This window comes from Equus caballus, chromosome 28, assembly GCF_041296265.1.
Source record: "Equus caballus isolate H_3958 breed thoroughbred chromosome 28, TB-T2T, whole genome shotgun sequence".
In the NCBI taxonomy this organism is placed as follows: Eukaryota; Metazoa; Chordata; class Mammalia; order Perissodactyla; family Equidae; genus Equus; species Equus caballus.
The window spans coordinates 18,809,849-18,835,652 of record NC_091711.1 but is presented as its reverse complement, the minus strand read 5'-3'; the positions used below and the strand labels follow the sequence as shown (position 1 = coordinate 18,835,652).

The window sequence follows — 25,804 nt, the reverse complement described above, 5'->3', positions numbered from 1 at the left end:
TGGAAGAGTAAAACATAGTTTGCTAATCCTACTGTATTTTTTTCAAAGTCATGTTTCACATGTTTAAAGAAACTTAAGATGTGACACATCTTTTGCCTTAAGCTGCTTGTGAGGTTTCTATCATCAAATCTATTGACAGAATTTTTAAAGTATTACTATTTCAGCTTTCTTGAATATACCAAGTACTTGTGTTTATGCTCTTTAGTCCAGGTTATGATGTATAATATGAAATGCATATATTTAATATAATTATCAAGAATATTTCACCTTGAGTGAAACAAAAAAACAAAAGAGGAACTATTTTTTACTTGGTAAAATTAATTTCATTTTGCAAATAAATAATAAAAAAATTTACTATTAGGCAATAACTGAATAAAATTTCTTTCATCAATTTTAATTTTCTTATCTATATGAATTCCAAAACTTATCATTGTCTTGTCTTTTAAACACATTCTCACATAATTTTTGCAATGAATTTTGAAACCTCTTCCACTGAAAACATCTTTTAAAATAAATTTATGATGTGATTTTAATATTTTGAATTTTGATAAAATACACAATACACATAACATAAATTTAACATCTTAATCATTTTTACTGTACAGTTCACTAATGTTAAATATGTTCATCTTGTTGTGAAACCAATCTTCATAACTTGCAAAACTGAAATACTCCCTCAAATACGTATACTCCTCATACATATAAAAGGAATTACATATATCTATATCCACATGAGAGAGAAAACGATTATATAAATAAAATGCCTTATATCTATGTACATATTATATATATTATATATATTATTTATTTCACATATATATGCGAGATTGGAAGAAAGGATACATCTTTTTAGATGTTAACAGTGATGGAATTTATATATTTTATTGTTCTTTTTAACACATTTAGATTCTTCTACAATGAATGTGTAGCCATTTTTGTTAAAAGAAGCAATAAAACTATATTTGTGTTTAGGCATCTACATTCTTAACCCAAGAAACTTAATGTTTTTATTCCATTATTTTAAGATGAAATGATAATATAAAATAACAGCAGGTATCCTGTAACTCACAAACAAGGCAAATATTTTTTCAGATCATTTACTATGTGAGACAGAAAACAGCACATAACGTTCAACACTTTGATTTTGACAATAACTTGCCTTATGCTTAGGAAAATGCTTAGAAGTTTTCACCTCTTTGATTTTTTTCATCAGACAACTGTAATGACTTAATATTTACTTTTTAACTTTTTTATTTTGATAAAATATACGTAAGATAAAATTTACCATTTTAACCATTTTTAAGTGTACATTTCAGAGGTATTAGGACATTCACATTATTGTGCATTCATCACCACTATTAATCTCCAGAATTTTTTATCTTCCCAAAGTGAAACTCTATACCTATTAAAAATAACTCCTCATTTTTCCCTCCCCAGTCCCTGATAACCACCATTCTACTTCTGTTTCTATGAATTGATTGATTTAAGTACCTCATATAAGTAGAATCATACAGAATATGTTCTTTTGTGCTGACCTTATTTCACTTCGTATAACGTCTTCAAGGTTCATCCATATTGTAGAATGTGTCAGAATTCCCTTCTTTTTTAAGTCTGAATAAAATACCATTGTATATATATTCCACACTTTTTTTATCCATTCATCCTTTGTCGGGTATTTGGGTTGCTTCCACCTTTGGGCTATCGTGAATAATACCCATGTTGCTATAAACATGGGTACACATTTCTCTGTTTGAGTCCCTTTCAGTTCTCTCGAATATATACCTAAAAGTGAAATTGCTAAATCATATGGTAATTCTATTTTTAATTTTCTGAGGATCTGCCATATTGTTTTTCATAGCAGGTGCAGCATTTTACATTCCGACTAATAATGCACAAAAGTTTGAATTTCTCCACAGCCTCTTCAACACTTGTTATTTTCTGTTTTTCTGATGGTAGCCATCCTAATGAGTATGAGATGCTATCTCATTGTAGTTTTGATTTGCATTTCCCTAACGATTAGTGATGTTGAACAGCTTTTCATGTGCTTATTGACCATTTGTACATCTTCTTTAAAGAAATTTCTATTCAAAGTCCTTGCTTATTTTTTAAATGAGTTGTTTACTTTTTTGTTGTTGAATTGTACAAGTTCTTTATATATTCTAGATGTTGACTCCTTACCAGTTACAAGATGTGCAAATGTTTCCTTCCATTCTTGAGTTGCCTTTCATTCTGTTGATTGTATCATTTGCACAGAATTTTTAATTTGATGTAATCTAGTTTATCTATTTTTTTATTTTCTTGCAGATGCTTTTGGTGTAATGTCCAAGAAATCATTGCCTAATCCAGTGTCATGACGCTTCCCCCTATGTTTTCTTCTAAGAGTTTTACAGTTATAGCTCTTACTTTTAGGTCTTTGGTCATTTTGAGTTAATTTTTGTATATGGTATAAGATCAGTGTTCAACTTTATTCTTTTGTATGTGGACATCTAATTCTCCCAACACCACCTGTCGAAAAGACAATCCTTTCTCTATTGAAAGATCTTGACACCTTTGCCAAAAATAATTTGGCCATATATTTAAGGGTTTATTTCTGTACTCTGTGCTATTCTTCTGTTCTATATGTCTGTTTTTATGCCAGCACCACGCTGTTTGGATGACTGTGTCGTAGTAAGTTTTGAAATCAGGAAGCATGAGAACTCCAATTTTGATTTTTGTTTTCAAGATTATTTTGGTTATTTGAAGTCCCTGGAGTTTTGATATGGATTTTAGGATGTATTTTTCTGTTTCTGCCCCAAAAAAGCCGAGATTCTGATAGAGATGGCACTGAATCTGTAGATCACTTTGGGTAGTACTGACATCTTAACAATATTAATTATTCCATTCCGTGTACACGAGATGTTTTTCTGTTGATTTGTGTCTTCTTTAATTTCTTTCAGAAGCATTTTGTAGTTTTTAGTGTACAAGTCCTTCATATCATTTGTTGTTTATTTCTAAGTTAAATATTTATTATATGTTTTAATGTGTCTTTATTTCTCTTCATACAATGCTGTCAATTTTGAAAGATCTTTTATATAAATTCTTTTTTATTAAAGCTTTCATAAATATTCCCTATCTCCTAGACTTATGTCTCTTTTATTTATAAGCAAAAACATACGTCTATGTTTCTTTCTTTCTTTTTCTTTCCTTCTTTCTTTCTTTCTTTCTCCCTTCTTTCCTTTCTTTCTTAGATTGTCCCTGAGCTATCATCTGTTGCCAATCTTTTCTTTTTGCTTCTTCTTCTCCCCAAAGCCCCCCAGTACATATTTGTACATTCTAGTTGTAGGTCCTTTTAGTTGTGCTATGTGGGACTCTGCCTGAGCATGGCTTGATGAGCGGTGCTAGGTCCACGCCCAGGATCTGCACCAGTGAAACCCTGGGCCACAGAAGCAGAGTGAGTGAACTTAATCACTTGGCCATGGGGCCTGCCCCTATTTATTTCTTAATTTCATCATATTGCAAACATCCTCCATGTTGTAAAGTCACTCATCCCAATAACTTTTTAAGGATAAATAAGTTATTAAAAGTTAAAAGTTTATAAATGTTGAGCCGATTTTGTTATAAAATAAGCCATATTTTTGGACTGCAACAACTATTATAAAATAAGTCTGAAAGAAAATGAATTATTTAAAAAATTATATGTAGTGGCAAAAATTGCACCTCCTTTCTGATTATTGCTATTAAAAATAAATTTTGAATGATAGAATTTTGATATACATTTAGGTTCTTTAATATTTTAATTGAAATTATAATTTGGGAAAAATACCTTACAAAAGACCTTGCAGAAAATTGTGAGTTTAACAACAAAAAAAGTTAAAGTCAATTTTTGTGTGGATCTATATCACAACTATGCAATGCAAATCAAATACAACCCCTTTCCACAGCTTAGTTTTTGCATCATGTTAGTTGAAGAGACTATGAAAATGAGAGTGTCCATTAGTTGGAGAAAGTTTTAGGACATTTCTCCAACAGTTACAGTTTCAAGGTCTTTGTTTAAAAAATAGCAAGGATTAGAAAAAATGAGGATAGGGGAAAAATGGAGCCAGGCTGGAGAACAAAAAGAAGCAAGAAGAGTAGAAGAATAAACAGTAGAAGAATAAACGGGAAGAGGAAGAAAAAATAAGGAAAGAAAGTGAAAGAGAGAAGTAGGATACAAATGAAAGTATTAGGAAAAAAGATGACAAAGGAACTGAGGCATACAATATCCACAACAAACTCAAAAGACGTAGATATACACAAACATATGGAAATTCTAAATGAGGGAATCAGGATGGTTTCAAAGAGAAAATAATATTTAACAAAAATATTCCATGGTATAGAGTTCTACGGTCTCATAGTTCTGATGAAAAACTCTGGGTTGAAGGGGCAGCTTGCGCTGAGGTTTTTAGAGGTAAAAACTAACAATGTGGTTTATTAGTCTTGTTTTCTTAAGGTTGTAGCCCCATTAGGGTAGGTGTTGATTGAAGAAAGCTATGCAGTCAGGTCTTGCTGTTGGAGGAGGTCGTGGAGAGGTCGTGACCATCGTGTGACCCCTGAGCTGAACCTGGGCAATCGGAGCCTCCTCACCCCCTCCCTGTCCTTGGAATATAAGTTCCGTCCACAGTTCCCTCAGTGCGAGCTCTTTTCAAGGAAGCAGACTTGAGAAATTAATGCGATGTTGAGACCATCTGGATGGTATATGTAATTGAACCCAGTTGGAGCCTCTGTATAAACTTTTAAGGTTCAGGCAGGTGCTGAGCTGTATTCATTCATCTTGCAGCCGCTCAAGGCAAATCTCCTAAATTCCTTTGTTTATTAAACCTGCTACTTAACAATCGGGAGTGGTCGCCTCTTTCTTAGGTCTCTCCTTGCCCTCTGTGTACAGTGGTCAATTTCAGATTTCACCAGGGAAGCTCCCAACGTTTTGAACTAACACTTGCAGATCATTTCAAGGATTCTGGGCATTATTCTCCAGGTAATGATGAGTAAATAAATTGTTGTAGGCGGGGGGTGGGGTGGGGGGGCTGGCGGGGGGTGATATAATTATGTCTACTTTAGAAAGAGAAGTGACAGCTATGTAAGAGTTATTGGTGGAGGAAATTACTTGAAACAGAGAGATTAAATGAAAGATTCTCGCTATTATATAGATGAGATGATGAAAGTTAGAAATAATGCCATGAAAGCCAGAAATAACAGATGATATTTAAAGTAGGTAGAATCAAGAGATAACGAACTAGATATTAGAAGTAAAGGAAGAAGTTATGACTACTAAGTGTCTGGCTTGGCTAACTAGATATGTTGTGATGCTTTTTACCTGACTAGCATGGCGTAAAGAGTGATCTTCCTAAAATGCAAATCTGATTATTTCTCTTCCCTATTTAAGAGCTCTCAATTATTCCCCATTCCAAGATTAAGTCCACACTGCTTTATACATCATAAATGACTCATTATGTCTCCAACCACCTCTTTCTGTGCTCTTCATACCTCACTCTACACTTCAGCCATACTGAGCTGCTTCAAGTATAATATGCATATTTCCCTTAGTGCTTTGTTCCCAGTCGCTGGAAATATTCCTTATCCTTTTAATCAAGGTTTACTTGGCCTTTTCTTAAATGTTACTTCTTACAAGAAACAATTCCTAATACTCCAATTGTTTAGGTATCATTTATAATTGCATATGGTCCTGAATTTATCACTGTAGCATAGTGTTAGTAAAATTGACAGTTTTTAAGTGGAGATAGACAACTGAAATTCTTAAAGAAAGTATGTTCACTACTGTACTTTCTCTTACATTAACTGGGATGCACAGTGCACATTTGTGCAATGCAGTTGGATATTCAGTCACCTCTCAGTTATTAAATATATTAACTTTCATCTTTTTTCATTTGCTTTATGTATCTTTCACACTAAATACCATGGTCATTTTAACAATGGCAATTGAGGGTGATAAATTGCCTTCCTTCCTTCCTTGCTTTTTCTTTCATGGTCTTTGAAAATCTGCTTAATAACTATAGTTCCCAACTGGGATGCTGAAGCCACTTTTCTCCAACTCACGTGTGTTTTTTGCCCTGCAATAGTTCCAGCATTGCCACTTCTGAAGAGGAAGAGGGGCTGGAGGTATTTGCTATGGTGTTCCCTTTTGTCTCCACCTTCCTGAGTAAAGTGATAAGCTACAGCCACAGGGTGGATGGAGGAAAAATGAATTGTTGATTTATTTTTTCTTTTGGCTCTCAGGTGATTATATTGTCTTTGCTTCCCTCATGATGTGTGCAACTCATCTTTATCTTGGAAGCAACAATTTATTTACCCGTCAAATAATCAGGCATAGAGCCTTACAGAATGCCACGTGGAAAGTTATGGAAGGATAAGATTGGGGTTTTCTCTAGCCAGCACTTTTTAAAAAATATACATATACTCATGTATTATGATTCTTTTAAATGTCCTTTCCGATAACGTAAAAGTTGTGTCTATAGAATATCCAAGAAATGGAACTGAAAATTTCCATAACCCTTCTGTGTTTTGTGTGTTGCCAATATACCATGTGAAGTGTACTAAGTCTCAAATCCAGATTATTAAAATTCTAAAAGAATTTTCTAATTTAGGAGAAAAATGATCATATCCTAACATACCATTCAACTGAAATAAACAGAATTCAAAAATGGCTTTTTTTAATTTTGAAGGGAAATAATTTATGAAATTTGGTTTTATTTGGAACATCTTATTTTCTTTAGGAGGATATTCAAAGAGTCAATACCGACTTCTGTGGTCACATATTGGGATTCTACACCCCTCTTTTATATTTTCATATTACCTCTGCATTTTAACTGATGTTTGAAAATGACTCACTTCTATGTGGAACTGCATTAAAATAAGTGTTAATAAAAACAATTATTCATATTGGGGTACCGCAATTTAAGACAAAACCTTCTACTTATTATAAAATGCAATGAAATGGGTTTAGGACCTATAGAGGAAATTTTCTATGCATAAATAATCATTAAAACTGCAAAAAGGGATACAATTTAATATGTTAGCTGAAAACTTTGTGTTTTTCTCAGAAAGATATGTATATAGCATGATAGTATGGATTCCTCACTGTAGTTTGAAAAAAGGCAAGGGTGAAAATGAATTTCATGCAAGTAGACACTCTAAAAACTAGATTTAGCAGCAGTCACATTAGCTTAGATAATGGGAGAATTTTTCTTCATTGAAAATCCTCTGTGTCGCTTAAGAAGAACTTACTGAGGCAGCCTGCCATCTAGCTTTTTCACAGAAAAACAGGCTTACAGACTGCAGATGAGAGAGTCTGGAGCAGAGACAATTTTAACTTAGCCATTCCTAATTTATCTCAAGCGTTTTCAATTCATCTTCACTGCTCTATGCACACAGGAACACCAGATTGCCATCCCTGGGGAACAGAATGCAACCGGGGATCTAGAGAGCTGTCACATTCCAAGAAATATTTAAATTGTGCTGATTTTCTTCTGGAGAACTGAGCCCAGGGAATGAAACTCTCCATCAAGTCATAGCTTTGCAGGCAATAGATCAGAGGATATTGCCAGTTTTCTAATGGATTATTGTTATCGGGCAGGTTTTCTCTGAAGGTACGTAGTTATTTTCTCCATTCATTACCCTCGCCTATTTATCAGCTAATGATATAATGAGCTGGGAATCCCAATGTGTGAAAGAGAGAAAGATGTTAAATAGTCAGTATTGACTAAAGATTGACACTTTGATGCTGCATGTTTATAGGTGAATAATCTGATTCCTTTACTAAAGATTAGTAGGATATAGTTTGAATTGCCTTGTCAGCAAAAACAGCCAAAACCAAAACAAAACCGTTCTGCAGGCTGCATTAACATAAGTTCATATTAATTCTCTTGAGGATTTTCTCTTGTAGCTGCAACGTATAATGAAGGGAAATACATACTTTGGAAACTCACTTAACCTTATATATTTTTGAATCTTTTTACATAATCGTGATTTTTTCTCCATATATTCTCAAATACAAACTTTGTCTCAAATGCTGTTAATTCTGGTGTCATTGATGTTTATGATATATAAATACATGAATGATAAAAGCATTTAATTTAAAGAAACTCCAATAGGAGTCTTCTTGGGAATATTATGTTGGTGTACTTTGTTGGCTTTACAGATATTTGTTTTTGAGTTCAGAAGAATCTTACTAAAATTAGTTGCTACAGTTTTAGTTAAACGTAGATACTATAAAAATTTTTTATTCCACTTTCTTCTGTGAAGCAAAAACCTTGATAAATCTATAGAAGTATACAAAACTGTTCAGCAAAATGTTAAAAGCTGACAAACTTCTGAAGATTAACTGAACCAATAAAAATGGAGAAAGCCTTATCCTAAACTGAAATTTCACTTTTTATACCTATGATATATTAGAACAGGAAGGGGTGACTTCTGTGCCTGCTTCCAAAAAGTTAAAGGTATGTGTGTCTAAGGGGGTGTTCTGGGGCAGAGAGTGAATGGAGGTATAGGATAGAAAGCGAGCACATAGTAGTCACAGTGGGTTTCCGAAAACTGGAGAAATATTTTAGATTATGATATTAGGACATTTGATGCTTTTAGGCATTTTATTATTGTGTGAATAGGTGCAGTGCAACTTACCATGTTGTTAATATTTTTCCTGGTGAAAAATGGATGTTAGAATGGGTAGAATAGCAGGTACGTTGAGCTGGAGCGTGGTGTACCTGCTGCTGTATTGGGACTGGAACACAGAGTCTGCGGACCCATTAGTGGGTTAATAACAGGCTTGGGGAGGAAATGGTGGCAGAGCTTCAGAGAGCACTTGTTAATTGCATTCTGATTTCTTGGGAGCTTTTGAGAGACTATTGGAAGAATGAAGGAGAGAGAGAAGGATTGAGTCACCCAAATAGAAACTTTAAGTGCATTCTTTCTTATCCTCAGAGGGGTTGTAAAAGGCAAAAAATGGAAAAGAGGAAGGAGAATAGAGGTCTCAAAGAGTACTTTTAAGTGCTGCTTTTTTCATGAATCTTACAAGAATTGAGGAACAGGGGCTTAAATTAAAGTTTCCCTATGGATTTCTCCATTTGGCAAGCTTTTTCTCTCCTTTATGGAACATATTCCCTTCACTCACGTAAGAAAAAAAGCAAGTGACTTTGCTCCAAGCCTGGTTTCTCCCCCAAAAACGTACAGTTCTTGTTTAAACCTACACAAGTGTGCTCTCTGAAACTGCACACATTCCTACGTGTCTCAGAGTTTTACACTTCAATGATTTATGAATGCCAGAAGATAAAGTGATTTAACATCCTTTCTTTATTATTATCACAACTGGCTCTTCTGAAAATCTCAAACGCTATCCAAAAGAGGGCACAAGTAGGAAAAAAGAATGACTTCATGGAATATATTTTATATTCTTTCAAAATAAGATAATACCAATAGATAATGAAATATAGTCACTTTGTGTTTTGGCATGGGAAAGATCTGACCGCAGCTTAGTAACTAACCTTTAATTTACATTTTGGGCACTGGATGAATGGAACACATATGTAAAAATCAGGAGGGGCAGTTTCAGTTGTCAAATTGCAATAAACATTTTTATCACTCTGGCCTCCTATTAACCTTCTTGACTATAATAGTGTTAGTGTCTCTGGCCCCCTATAGGGTTTATTCACTTACCCAGCTATCCAAATCTGCTCAGCTTCCAGGTTTCCTGCTAAAACTTGTTTTACTTCATCTTGTGGTGAGTTCTTTGCAAAATATATTAGTATAATTTCATTTTATGAGTTGTTAAATATTTAATATTTATTGAGTACCTGTGATATGTGTGGTGCTTCAAAACAATGTGTAGGAGGAAAAAACACATAATAGTATTCTCTCCTAAATCAGCCAGCTTATTGATATTTCAGGACTTCTAATTGGTGCCCACAGAGGAAGGCAATTAAGGCTGACTCTTTAGTGGCTACTTATGTGTGTAAGGCTTGAAATGTTCCAGTATTCAGTCAATGATTTGCATTCAATTTTACTGAGAAGCCCAGACTGGTCATCCAGTTGTTTTCAAATTCTTCCTTAACTCTGTTCCTTGTGTCAAAGTGTCAACAGAACATTGGATTGGGGGTGAGACAAACTAGGTTTGAATCTGTTAAGCAAGTTTGTGTAAGTTAAATGATCTCCTACATACCTCTATCCTATCAGATGTATAATGGTGATAATAGTATCTACTTTTTAGGTTCTTGTGGCTAGTAGAGATCATTCACATTAAGTCACAAACACATAGTTTGTGGACAACATGTGGTCAAGAAACAGTACCTATTTTTTTTTTTTTTTTGATGACCAAGAGTTGCCCTGAGCTAACATCCATTGACAATCGTCCTCTCTTTTTTTCTTTCTTTTGCTTGAGGGAGATTCTCCCTGAGCCAACATCTGTGCCAATCTTCCTCTATTTTGTATGTGGGATGCCTCCACAGCATGACTGATGAGCGGATTAAGTCTGTTCCCCGGGATCTGAACCCATTTACCCTGGGCCGCTGAAGCAGAGCTCAGAACTTTAACCACTCGGCAACAGGGCCAGCCCCAACAAGACCTACTTTTGAATGCATTTTATCATAGTTTCACATACAGAATGTGAAACCACTTTGTCTCTTATCTTTCTTCAACAATGCAGTGCTAATACATGTGTACTATCAAATCCATTTGTTTAGCAGTCTTAGTAATAAAAATAACATATTGAGCGTGTAGTAATTGCTTGGTACTAAAGTATTCTACAGAAGTACTAAAGCATTACCCTTGCCTAGATAAAGTTGGAAATTAAGATTAGTTTGAGAAATTAGTTGGCATACTCTCCATGTCTATCAAATAGCGAAGTTACCAACCATAACTTACCAGGGAAAGCAGATAGAACTGTATCTCATTTTTCCACTTTTACGTTCTCCCAAAGGATATGGAAATAGAAGAGAAGACAGTAAATCCTCTTGTTCATTATACTGTGCCCTTTGCCCCTTTCATTTGCATTTTATTTTGCTAGAGTGGCTTGTCTAGGGAGATGGCCTCCAATTCCAACTGAACAGAGTAGTTCAAGCATACAAATTCTCCCCTTAAGAAACAAAGAAAATATAAGAAAACTTTTATTAAAATAAAAGACAGCTTTTGCTTTTAGAAAATGCTAAACATTTTTTAATGAGAGTGAAACTGGCAAAAGTGAATGTTAAATCCACCAGATGTTGACCTTAACTCTGAGTCTGAATCTTTACAAAAATAGGATGCAAATCCAAGCTAGAAGCTGCTTTCTTTAGGTCACAAGTCTGCTGAAAAATTCTGAGTCTGAATTTCTCAGATACATTTCATATTGAATTAAGCACATAGAGAAAACCTTTAATATTCTGAGTTATATGAGAAGGTAAGTTAAGCATAACACAAGTCTGTCTTATACGTCTTTATATTGAAATTTGGAAATAGTTGTACAGAAGACCTCTATAAAAGGGAACCACCAAGCAATTATTTTGAAAGTGTGTTACAGGAAAGTAGCTAGCACATTCTAACTGGATCAAAATGTGGATACAAAAGCGAGAACCTGCTGCAAAGCCATTCTATTTTCTTTTTGAGTCAGTTTTCGTTGTCAATGCCAATCTTATCTTAAACCTATGAATATACCCAGTCACCAATAAGAAGGTGTAGGCATCTGACTTCATTTTCCAAAAGATCCTTGAAGTTCTTGTTCCATTGCTTTTTGATTCCCAACTTTGGATATTTTGACCTAGTACTTAAGGAAATTGGAAACTATGTTCTAATTCCAACTCAGTTTTTTAATCTGTAAAAGTTAGTGGGGATTAATAATAATATCCCCATGGTCTTGTGAAACGAATGGCAAAATGTAGTCAAATACTATGCAGGGACTTGTTCATATAAGTAGTCAAAAATGGTAGGGGGTATTGTTTCTATTGTGATGTTGCCATCTTAAGGCCTACCTCTGATGTTGGGTTTCCTGTATATTGATAAACGAATAGTAAAAAAAAAGACACAAAGAAAATACCGTTCACTTGTCAGATATGACCTCCTCTGGCTTCTAGAACAAGGGTTGGTTATCTTTTTCTGTGAAAGGCCAGCTAGTAAAAGTTATGGGCTGAATGGTCACCCCCCCAAATTTATATGCTGAAGTTTTAACTCCTGGTACCTCAGAATGTGACTGTTTGGAGACAGAGTTTTTAAAGAGATAATTAAGTTAAAATGAAGTCATCTGGATGAGTGCTAATCCAGAATGACTGGTGTCCTCATAAGAAGAGGAAATTGGAACACAGACACGTACAGAGGGAAGACCGTGTAAAGACGTCAGGAGAAGACGACCGATTATAAGCCAAGGAGAGGGACCTCAGAAGAAAGCAACACTCCTAACACCTTGATCTTGACTTCTAGCCTCCAGAACTGTGAGAAAAAAATTCTGTTGTGGAGGCCACCCTGTCTGTGGTACTTTGTTGTGGCAGCCCGAGAAAACTAACACAGTAAACATTTTAGACTTTGTGACCACATAAGGTCTCTATCATATATCCTTCCTCTTCCTCCTTCTCTCCTTCTCCTTATTTCTTGTTTAAATGTAAATACAAAACAAAAAGAACCAAGAAAACAGACGTTCTTAGGAGCCACATTTGACCACTAGCATAGTTTGCCAACTCTTGTTCTAGGACATGAAAAATCCCATTCAATGTCTGACCAAATGATAGTCCCAAACTTCCATATCCTTGCACAAGATAGTCTACTTTGTAGATGGCACCACTGGCTTTTAGCCTAAAAATGTAACTCAATCCATTTCTTCTGCCAAAATCCTTCCAAATACCTCAATTTGACATGAATATCTACTAGAGTATTTTACCTTCACTCTCAATGGACGTTTTAAAGTCCTAATGTTAGAACAGCATCTGAAAAAATATATAATAACAATAGCAGTTTGCACTTATTGAATCCATTCTGTGGGCTAAAAGCTATTCTGAACACTTAACACACATTTTCTCATGTTAATCCTACCAACAACCTTGCAAGGTAGCTGCTATTATGGTCATTTTACTGATATGGAAATCGAGGCATAGACAAAGCAACTGCCCAGGGTTATTTAGCATAAGTAGCTTAGATGAGCAGCCAAGGTTTGGATACAGAATCTTTCGTCCAGAATCTGGCGTTTAACCACTATGTTACAATGGCTCTCAGATCATGGCAGAGTTTTATGTTTACTATGAGAACAGCTGTGAAAATGTTGAAAAATATGTATCAAGTGGCAATTCAGGTGAAAGAGAGGGGAAATGTTGGAGGGCTTACTTTAGTCCCACATTTTTATGTGAATGTAGTGGTTATGGTAGTTTTCTAGTTAATGACGTAATTTCTGTTTTTTCTTTTCTTATAGAGGGTGTGATTTATCTTTTTAGGACTTTTTTTCTGCTTAAAATATCATATAGTGAATGAGTATGGATTAAGAGCTTAGGTGTATCCTAGAAAAGCTAAAGAACAAAATGCTATAATTTTGAAACTCACAGGAATTTCATATTTAATTTTTTCTGTAAATAAGTGAATGTTTAATGATTTTATGTGGCAAAATAATAAACAAAACTGACAATTGGATATAAATACTGTATTATTTCTATTCATTTAAATGGTATCAACAGGTACTAGATTTGAATGCGTTTGTAGAAGGACCTGTGTGAGCAAAAACTTTGCCAGGTGGCAATTCTGCTTTAATTCTAAGAAACATATGCTGTGTGTTGTGTGAATTCCTGAGTTGTCCTTTTTAATTTCGTCAATACATCTGATATGCCTTCAGTTTTTGTAGAACTGAATCATATTTTCTAGCCAAATTTGAATTTGGTGGGGGAACATCTTTTGAAAAGAAAAATAGGCCAGCACTCTCATGTGGTATAAATACTATTGACCTACTTCATAAATTATTCTTCTGTCACCTCATTTTTATAATCAAATCCTTGTAATATTGCTAGATGTCCATATCTAATATAAGAAATAAAATAATCATAAAGTGGGAGGCTGTCAATCATTTGTCAAAATCAGTCAATGTAAATAACCAGTTTTAAGAGTTCCAGCTTTTAATTATAAGTTTAGCAATTAAAATATATGTTTGTGTATATGTAGAACCTTAATAAACACTATTATTATTTAGGAAATTATTGTAATGAGCCATGTTATTTTACGCTCTAGTAGGTTTCTGGACATTGTAGAGCAAAATCAAAGTATAAATCTTTTGGCTATTTTCATTGCGACAGGTGGATAACTACGCATACTCCGTTGTTCTGGAATTATTTTTCTTTAATATAAATTTAAGTTTACTCCCTCTAAAAATGGTTTTATTTATCTTTAAGAAGTATGTGAGTAGGCCTGTGAATGTGTGTGAAGGTGTTTGTGCGCATGTCTGTGAGTGTCACGTGTGTTTGTGTTTTTTCCAAGGATTACTCACAGAAGATTTGAAAAGCAGACCTCTAGTTCACAGGCAGAATAGTGAGAAGCATCTTCTCATCTCACCAGCAAATGAACCATGAAATATATAGGAATTAGAGCATTAAATCCCACCCTGGGTTATGTTCCAGCTCTCTCCCACCACCTTATACTTAGTGTTACTCCTCATGGAATAATTCAAGTTTTAGAATATGTTCTACCAGGGATTTTTTTTTCTCCTTTGGATTATCCTTGTGGGGTCAAAATTGGAAATAATCTAGGAAAGAAAAATCTTTATGAGAATTGGTAGAATTTACACGAAGGAATGAAGATTCTCATTGCAAAAGAAGATAATTATTTCTAGGCTGTGACTTGGGGAGAGGTGGGCTGGATCTTGAGAATAATGCTGAGAACTGGATTGTGCCCATTTGTTATATATTCTCCTTTGACTGCGAGGAAGTTGTATTTGGCATTAATTTCAAGTCTTGTTTTCTTCTTGTGAAATCATTTCTACACTAAAGAAAAAATCTTAATCTGCACATATGTACAAGTAGACAGAATCATGGATAGACAGACACACACCTACAGATCAATACAGACAGCCTAATCAATATGCAAACAGAGACAGGCCAACAAACACACGTGGAGACAGATTGACAAATAGGAACTGACAACAGGACAGGGATGGTCAGACCATTTTACTGGGACAGGCAGACTGACAGCCAGCCAGAAAGACACCATGGAGAGATAAGGATGAATAGACAGGCACATAAATACAGACAAGCAGATACAGACACAGAGATATTGATGAACAGTCAAGGAGAGACAGTGAGCCTCAGACTCTTGCTCTAACATAGACAGGCAGATCAGGCCACTGATCAGCAGCCCAGCATAGATGTAAGCATAGGCATATGTGCATATGAATGCACAGTATGCTAGAATTTTACCTGACACATTCATGAGGTAAAATTCAGTAATAAACCACATTTATTGCTTATTAAATGATCATTTCTAAGGTATATTCATATATGTGTTTTCTTCCTTACGTAGATGCAGTAAAAAGGACCATGGATATGTATATATGCAAGGCTTAATTCCCTTTAGTTTTATCTAGTGCTTCTGTCTTTGGGTGAGAGAAACAAATAAAAATGTTCAAGTTACTGTGAGGTTGCTGTTGAAATGTTATCTTAAGGTCTTTCAAGCTCTGTAATGTAAGAGACAAATCAGAATTCAGACCAAAAAAAAGATCAATTTTCTTTCTCCAGGAGAAGCAACAATTATAAAATAAACGAACAAAACACTTGTGCCTCAAACATTATTAATGTCAAAACAATTATTACAGCCCTTAGTCTTTTGCTGTGGGTCACTGAAATCACTTCTGAGTTATAAACGCACTTGATATTTTTTGCTGCAGTAAAATGAGAAAAGCAGAGGAAAATATATTGCTCTTGTGATTGAATGGAATTTTAGCAGCTTGGATGGACATATATCAAACTTGTAAAATCTTATAGGAAGTTTTGACTATTGCCTTATATTTAACTTGATTTATTTGAAATGGTTATCAACCCCTCAAAATGTTTTAAAATTGTAAGAAGGTTTTAAGAATGGCAAAATCTAGTAGTTATTTAGGAGCTGTTTTTAGAGGTTTGGAAGGATATATAGACTATATAATTAAATGCATATGTTAAATAATTATCATTAGACGAATACTTTGTATGGAGTATCTTACTGGTACTTGTAACTATCCTTTATTTTCAGTGGTAGGTGGGCATAATCAACCAGCTCAAAACTTTAAACAGTCTTTCGTATTATTTTAAAACTGTTACTGTGCATCACAGCTAGTACTTTTACAAATTAACATATACTGAAAATGGAGATTCTTGTTTTTCTATGAGGTTACTTTTGTTGCGGGGGGGGAGTATTTTCCTTTTTATCTTAATTTCTGAAAAGCATCCATGATTATATGATGTACTTCCTTTTTAAAAGCTTTATTGAGGTATAATTTACTTGCCATAAAATTCATTAGTTTTAAGTGTATAGTTCAATGACTTTTAGCACATTTACTGCTTGTACAACTATCACTACAATTCAATTTTAGAACATTTCCATCACCACGAAGATAAATCTTGTGTCTACTTAAACTCACTTTCATTTCTCACCCTGACCCAAGGCAACTAGTAATCTACTTTCTGTCTTTATATATTTTCCTTTTCTGGACATTTCATATAAATGACATCATGCAATATGTAGTCTTATGTGTCTGGCTTCCTCCTCCTAGAACACTGTTTTTGAGGTTCATCCATGTTGTAGCACCTTTTCATCGGCAAATAGTATCTCATTCTTTGGACGTATCAAATTTTGTTTATCCATTACCCGTTAATGTGCATACAGATTGTTTCTGAGTTTCCTTTTTATAGTTGTTCACTGTCAAAGAGAGAAGATTGTGTTTATTTTTTCTAGATTCTCTCCATTCACAGCATGATGGTGTATTTGGAAACTAATGTTCAAATTACTTTACTCTATGTTGAGGTTTGCAAGACTCCTTTTTTAAAAGCTAAGAATGAAGCAAAGCTAATCAAAATAAGGTTTGTATATGGAAGTGTATTAAGGTGATACACAATGATGCATTCTAGCCTCACAAGCTTAGATTACTTGTTTTAAATATAAACAATCTTACTTAGTTGATTTACATATAGAACATATCTCAAAAGAGATATAGAAATGACAAATACACAGCTAATTAAAGTCCTTTATTATTCTGCTTATTGGAATCCTGTTTAAGATAGAAAAAAGTTCATGTAAAAGATCGGATGTTTTCTGATTGAGTAAACTATTGCAGAAATGTAAAATCTGTACGTAATTAGCTTTATTGAATCCTTTTGTTTGTAACAGATTTTCCACTAAAAATTGCATTTTTTCTATTTCTAGAGATTTTCAATGCTTAATCTTGCCTACTACCATGAATTACTATGTGAGAGCTGTTTAAGTTTTGATATTCAAAGTTTGCTAACATAATGAGATCAGCTTAGGTATCAATTTCTAAATCATGTGAATAACAGAGGTCACCTATGAGTTAGCCTGCATACCTCTGTGTTCCCTATGATTCCCTAAATTTACTGACATCCCGGAGAGCTTGCAAACCATTTTACAAGGTTGATCATTCATGATAATCTTTCTACTTCATTTGTGATTGGCATGGGATCCTCTCTCTATTCACATTTTTATATTGAAATAGGTAACTTGGATATGAAGCAAAGTTTATTTGACTTTCAAATGGCTGTTTTTTCCTGCCACACACAGTGTATCAGAAAATGAAACATGATTTGCTGCAACATTTTCTATTAGTTTAAGTGTGAGAAATGTACATCTTTCCAAGATACTCTTCTTTTGTTCGTTTCATAAGTATACATTTCTCTACATTTTGTTGTCTGCCTTCTTTTCTATTTTTTTTTCGATATTTGCTCATCCTGGATGGTTTCACCCATTGCTACATCTTAAACTCCATCCACGTCTACAACTCTAGTCATGACTTCCTGCCTTTGATTCCAACTTGGTGGTTTAATGTTCAATATCCACTAGATATTTCTGTTTACAAATAACACTATAAATACTTTATTCAAGAAAATGTAAAGAGAAAAATAGTGCCTGCATTTTTTAACAGATTACAAATATTTTCCCATTTCATAAGGTTTTGGATCACATCCATGGTTGCACCAGAAACAGAGATTTTGGATTTAGTTAAATGCTCTGTCTTCCATCATTCTCACTGATGCTATAAAACCAACCTACTCTCTTTCTGCTACTAACGTGACCCACTGTTCACTTGGTTCAAGAGAAATTATTTGGGGAAGGAATCTCATGCTGAAGCAGTTTCCCAATAAACAGAAATAAATATCTTGTATCTTTTAATTTATTACAGTGAAATATTTTTCTTTAATTCTATAAATGAGATTCAATTTTGCTGTGTATTACAATATGAATTGCTTTTCTAAAAAAGTTTGAGTACCATAGTCTCTATTATCTTAGAAATATAGGGGATTAGTAATAGAAATAACTGAAGAGTTTCTTTATTTGGCTTTGGAATTTTTCTTTTTGAACTGACATAGTAATTTTATTGTAGTGTATATTTTTGAAAAAACATACACATTAGCCAAAATCATAAAACTACAAAGTTAACATTTGGCAGAACATTCCCCCCCCCCCCCCCCCCCAGCCGTCTACATTCTGTTTCAATTTATCTTAGTCGCTGATTCCCAGGGGCAATCTATAAGTGCTATAATACATCAGCCTAAGGAGAAACACACACTCTCTCCCACATGAACTCTATCCCATTCCAACACATGACTGCCTCCCACAAACCTTTTTTCTGTGGCATTCTTTTCATTATGATTCTTACATATCCATGGGTGAAAAATTCAACATACTGTTTTGGGTAAAAAGACATGTTCTCTTAGCTTTTGTTCTGCAGGCAACATTTAAACAAAAAAGATGGTGATGATATCATTGAAGGCATGGACATATTAAGAAAACTTCGGGTATAATTTTTAAATTGAACTTGAGTAAATAACTTAAATTACTGTACGTGCAGAACGGGATTCATACTTACAGTGGACTTTTGGGGTTCCTCATTTGCAGCCAATTTTTTTTTGTTTTTTTTCTCCTGGTCCTGTCCTGCATCCCACCAGTTTAGCATGAGATAATTATTACCACATGACATAAACTACAGCAATTAGATTATCTTCTGCTGGAATCTAGAACAGGGTTATAGGAACTCTAATCCGTCTTAATTTGGTACCTAAACTGGGTAGTCAAGGACAGCAGGAATTTGGCAGCCAATACTGGGCTAGTTGCAAAAGGGACCGAGCAAGGCAGCCTGCAAAGAGCAATAGGGTAGAATGGGACTCAGAGAAGTGGGGAGCAGACTCCCAGGGAGCTGGGAGATGGACATAGTGGTAGTGTGAGGAGCTTTTTTGGGTCTTTGCTGCACTTAAATTCTGCTCTTGGATTCTGGGAACCATCCAGGACCCTTGTATCATTCCCAATTGACCTTAACTAGTCTCTTAGCACTGTTGCCACTCACACTAACCCCCTCATTACTGCAGTCTATTGCTCTCTCAAAAAATTAACTCAGTTTTTTTCTTAAAACTCCAACAACCCTCATTTTCACTTGTTTCTTGTTTTAATCAGAAGAGCAATTTTTCATCTCCTCTCCAAATATATAAATATATGTATATTTGCCTCAGCCAAGAGGCACTCTAGTGTCCCAATATATGATGCTGGTAAAGCAATTAGTCTCTGGAGCCAGTGATGATGACCTTGAGCCCCAACTCTAGCATTTACTAGAACTGTATAGATACCTTATACGTTTAAGTATTCTGTGTCCCCTTGATAAGTTAAGGGTCAGAGAGGTGAAATTAAATATCCTCCACGAATGTGTGTCTTCTTCTCCTCGTATTTCCTGTAGATTTGTTTATGTATGTTGAAGCTCTTATTTGATATGTACATACTCGTAATTCTTTCATCTGCAGTGGTATTGGTATGCTTTAATGTTATACAGAGCCCTGACTTGTCACTGTTAATGCTTTTTGGCCTCAATTCACCCTTGTTTGTTATTGATTTTGTGAACTCTGCTTCTTTATGTTTGAATTGCCTCTGTCTCTGCACATTTTTAAAAATCTTTATGAATCATTTTGCTTCAGGTTTATCTCTTATTTCAGCACAGAGTTAGGATACTTTTGAAAAACAATGTGAAAATCTTTCTCTTTTAAAAATTAAGTTTAGTCAATTTAAATGTACTGATTTGAGAAGTGTTTGAGTTCCGTCTTTTTCTGATGTTAGCTATTATCAGAAAGGTGAGGAATGAGCATACCTCCTGCTGTCTTTACTCTCTTTCCTCCAGCATCGGTGTTTATATCATTTCTGCATTAAGGCATGCCACACAGAACTATTCCTTCACCGAAACATCACATTTGTTTTAATCTTACATCTATAGATTAATGTTCCACAGTTCCCTCACCCGCCAGAGTTTTTTCTAATAGTCTGTTGATTGGCTGGTGTTCGTTTTTTGGTACTTATATTAGAAACAGTTCATAGAAATATTTCTTGTATATTCAAAGTGTTTTATTGCTTTTATTTAGTTTTTAATTTTTTTTTTTTTTTGAGGAAGATTAACACTGAGCTAACATCTGGCAATCTTCCTCTTTTTTCCAAGGAAGACTGACCCTGAGCTAGCATCCGTGCCCATCTTCCTCCACTTTATATGTGGGACGCCTACCACAGCACGGCTTGCCATGTGGTGCCATGTCCGCGCCTGGGATCCGAACTGGCGAACTCCTGGCCGCCGAAGCGGAACATGTGCACTTAACCAATGCGCCACCGGGCCGGCCCCATATTACTTTTATTAATGAAAGATTATTTGACTCAATATAAACTCCTTGGATCATAGTTCCTTTTCCCTGAGCATTTTTAAGGTATTTTTTCAGTCCTCACAAAGAAGCCTCTTCAGAAGTGTTCTACGAATAGCCTTCTTTCCCCTTAATTTCAATTAAAGGGTCTGTTCCAGTTTTTTTTTTTTTTTTTTTTTTTTTCGGCCTGGCTGCTTAAAGCATCTTTCTTTAAATAGGATTTTATGTTTGATGTTGAAAAATTTACTAGGATACGCCTCAGTGTTGATAGTTTGGGACATTTTTTCCCTCCTTTCAATATGCAGATTCAAGCCCTATTTTGCAGTACAAAATATTAACTTTTTCCCATTATTTCTATGTTCTTCAATGGGAAGCCACTTAGACAAATGCTGGCTTTTCTTATCTGTCTTTCACATCTATGGTTTTCTACATAATCCTTTTTAAGCCTTCAACAATTTTTCATATTTTCTTTCTGATTCTTTTGTCTTTATCTTTCTTTTATGCCTATCATTTTCTCTATAATCCTTTTTAACTCCCTTTAAAAAAATTGTTTATTTTGGCCCATTTTCTGTCCTTGTATCTCTTTTGATAGGCTTATTTCATTCTACTCTTTTTCTAAGCCTTGCCAGATAACATTACACCTCCTTCTATTGTCTTATTATTTCTTCCTTGAGGTGGTAGAATGCTAATTTGTGCTTATGCTCTGTGGATTTAGTTGCCTGTTAGTTTTTACAATTAAAGAAAAATGTTTGGTTATATACTCTGAGGCAAAATTCCTTAGGGAGATTTATCTGTCATTTTTTCTTTTTTTTGAGGAAGACTAGCCCTGAGCTAACAACCACGCCCATCTTCCTCTACTTTATACACGGGACGCCTACCACAGCATGGCTTTTGCCAAGCGGTGCCATGTCTGCACCCGGGATCCCAATCCGCGAACCCTGGGCTGCGGAGAAGCGGAACGTCGACACTTAACCGCTGCATCACTGGGCCGGCCCTCTGTCATTTTTTTCTTATTCTCTTCCTTTAGTTTCCCTTCCTTTAAAACAAAACAAAGCAAAACATTTTTTATAGGTTGTATGTTTGTTTATTTTTGTTTACTTATTTTTATAAAAGTTTAGTACCCTGAACCATTAATTTGCAAGAAAGTCATGTAGGTGGGTGGCCAGAGCTGTGTCCCAGGCTAGGTGGAAATTTATTTTTGACTCAAGATTTTGAGTGTGAATGCATTTTCTTTACTTCTCCTTAGTCAATGGGGATAGGCAGCGGTAAGATTTCTTATGAGACAAAGTATTTCCTTTTCACTCAGCCGTAAAGACTCATCTTTGCTAATATGACTTTTTTATGTGATTTCTTATCTAGAAACACTTCTTTTGCTTCTTAGAACTAAGCAGTTTCCAGAGCATCTCCTACTTCTGACACAAGCCCCCATACCAGTTCTGCAAATATGAGACTTGTTTTAACACCTAAATGTTTGCACACATGTTTGAGACGTTATCTTACTGGCTCTTTATGAAATTCCTCCCCTGTAGTTTTCTTTTTGCCTTCTGCTTCATACACTGCTCTTTGATCTTTACGGCAATTTAGAAGCTTTTCTACTATTTTGTATTTTGGGGTTTTAGCTATTGCTTAGTTTCACTAAAAATGGAAATTTTCTTCTTGATTTCATGTTTCCCTTGTTGCTTTTGGACAATTTTTATGAGAAAAAGAGAAAAACTACTGACTCTATTCTTCTGTATTCAAACTGAAATTTTCTAAAATCATGTTTTAGAACTATAAATTAGATTTGATCCACTCCTCAAAATTTTCTAATGATTTCCTATAATCCTTATAAAAAATATCAAGTCCTAAAAATGGTCCACTATATCGAGTGATAATCTGGACCCAGACTCTGTCTCCACTTATACCTTCTCTCTTTATCTTCCTCTCCACCACCCTGCTCTAGTCATGCCAGCCTCTTGCTGTCAATTATGCCAATCTTCCTTTTTTGCTTTTCCCATTTTAGACATCTTTACTTTCTGTTCCTTGTGTCTACAGTACTTTATATCAAAATATTTGCATAAAGTGTGCTCTCATTTCATTTGGGTCTCCACTTAAAAACCTCTTTCTCAGAGAATCATCATGTACAACTTTATTGTTGGTATTGTCTCGTTAGTCTATTAGTCATTAGCATTTTTCATATTATTTACAACTCTCTGATATTAAAATGCTTTGCTTTTATATTGTTTTTTTCTGTCCTCCTCATTTGGATATAAGCTGCGTGAGGACAGTGATTTTTCTTTTTGTTAGTGGATTTTTCCTTAGTGTTTTCTGTTGATTAGAATGGAATTCTTTCTGACATAATAAAACAATTAACAATTTATGTAACCTGACAACTCTTAAGCATTTACTATTTGCTAGGTACTCTTCTAAGAGTGTTAAGCATATTCATTTGTTTAAGTTTCAGATCAATGTGTCCATTAAATACTATAAATAGGTTTGTTTTACAGATGCAGAAGTGGAGACAGAGAGGTTGAATACTGCTTATAAGTGATGGAGAATGATTTAATTCAGTACTGTGGCTCTTAACTGGTTTAAGATATATATGTATATCTGCATAACAATCTTTATATATATGGCTTATTGAAGCATAACCTGTCCTTTTCAACTTTTACCTCTTTGCTCACACTATTGGACCAACCTAGAATGGTGAGGTTTTTAAAATCACATTTCTGCGAAGATTCTACTCTCTTTCAAAGTGCAAGTCACTGATACCTCTTCAGTAAGGCCCGTCAGATTCTTCTCTGTCATAAAATTATTTTCGTTTCCTCTGATGGCAATATTGCTTCTTTTATTCATTTACTTTGACTGATCTTCTTCTCAACTGTATCACAAAGCTATATCAGGATGAGCCAGGTTTTTAGCAATCTGCTTTAGACCTATCCAAGATTCCATTATTCCTCTACAGGAATGACATTTCAACTGCATGCTGTCTGTTAAATTTTTCTCACATTTTTCCAATTAAGTTGTTTTCTATGTGCAGAATCGTTCTGTTAGATGCTCTTCCATCCTTCCCAAAATTATATGCATGCTTCAAGATTCTTGTTAAAAGTGACAATTTCCATCAAATTTACACAAATATTTCTCTACAGCAGAAAACCTCACTAAATCTAATCTTTCCGTCCTTTAAAATAGTATCACACTTTTTGTACCTCTCCTTTGTTACCTAAGACATTTCCTTTTGTATTATACTAATGCTATTCATATTATTCTTATCTTCATCAGAAAGCTCTCTCTTGATTTCTCAATTTATGTTAGACCTAATCTATCCATTATACTTTTTCTTCATCACACTTTTTACAGTTTATAATTATAGATTGCTTTTGTAATTAAATCTGTCTTCCCATTAAATTGTAAGGTCAAATTGACCAGGCATTATGTTTAGCATAGGCCCTATATGTACTAAGTGTTTAATAAACATTTTTATTGGTTAAGGAAAAAAAGGTATCACATTTAACTTACTGTATTTAAATCTCTTTATGTTAGGTAAGTGTGTTTTATAGGTATCTCTTTGTAACTCCGATAGTATCTGACATACACTGGCTCTCTATGAATATTTATGAAATGAAAAACTGGATGAAATGCGAAGAAAAAATCAAATATTACAAACCTTCTCCTGGAATAGAGTTTGCATATCCTAGGTACTTTTTTGTAATTGAGATGTAGTTGACATAAAGCATTGTGTGATTTTAAGGTGTACGATGAGTTGTTTTGATGTATTTTTATATATTATAATATGATTACCACCATAGAATTAGCCAACACTTCCATCATGTCACATAATTATCATTTCTTTTTTTGTGGTGAGCACATTTAAGATCTACTTTCTTAGCAACTTTCAAATATGTACTCTGGTATTGTTAACTTTAATCACAATGTTGTACTTTAGATCTCCAGAACTTATTCATCTTCTAACTGCAAGTTTGTACCCTTTCAGGAACATGTCCACAATTCCTCCAACCCCTAGCCACATAGATGAGTGTGTGTGTGTGTGTACATACATATATATATATATCATATCTTCTTTATTCATTCATGCGCTAGCAGACACTTAGGCTGTTTCCATATCTTGGCTATTGTGAGTAATGCTGCAATAAACATGGGAGTGCAGATATTTCTTCGATATCCTACTTTCATTTCCTTTGGATGCATACCTGGAAGTGGAATTGCTGGATCACAGGATAGTTCTATTCTTAGTGTTTTAAGGAAGCTCCATACTGTTTTCCATGGTGGCTGAGCCAATTTACATTCCCACCTGCAGTGCACCAGTGTCCCTTTTCTCCACATACTCACTGAAAACAAACAATCCAATTAAAAAATAGATGGAGGAACTGAATAGATATTTTCCAAAAAGACATACAGATGGCTGACAGGCACATGAAAAAATGCTCAACATCACTAATCATCAGGGAAATGTAAACCAAAACCACAATGAGATATCAACCCATACCTGTTAGAATGGCTGTCATCAAAAAGACAAAAGATAGCAAGTGTTGGTGAAGATGTGGAAAAAAGGGGAGCCTGGGTACCTACTTTTTATTTGTAATTATTAAACAAATATTCAAAAACACACATTGCATCTGCTTAGGTACCAGGCTCAGTGAAAAAGTTTATCTCAATACTCTATTTTCCCTGGTGGCTTAGTCAACTTGGGTTGCCATAATAAAATACCATCAATGGCATGTCTTAAACAACAGAAATTTATTTCTCTCAAATTGGAGGCTGGGAGTCCAAGATCAGGATGCTGGTATGGTTGGGTTCTGGTGAGAGCTTTTTTCTTCCTTGCTTGCAGACGGCTGCCTTCTCCTTGTGTCCTTACATGGGAAAGGGAGAAAGGGAGATTTTTCTCTGGAGTCTCTTCTTATAAAGGATTTAATTCTATCACAAGGGCCCTACCCATATGATCTCATCTAATGTAATTATTTCCCAAGCCCCAT

The 25,804-nt window shown here is 34.7% G+C and overlaps 1 protein-coding gene across 8 annotated transcripts in view; it reads left to right on the top strand.

Moving 5' to 3' along the window:
• Positions 1-7,284: 7,284 nt before the first annotated feature.
• The window catches only part of MGAT4C (MGAT4 family member C), a 693,471-nt gene continuing 674,951 nt past the window's right edge, over positions 7,285-25,804 (top strand). For 6 of the 8 annotated variants that reach the window (XM_070254603.1, XM_070254602.1, XM_070254597.1 and 3 more), the window contains exon 1: positions 7,285-7,619. The gene's annotated coding sequence lies outside the window, so the exon portion shown is untranslated. The remainder of the gene's footprint in view (positions 7,620-25,804) is intronic. The other 2 variants (XM_070254606.1, XM_070254599.1) reach the window with 2 other exon arrangements.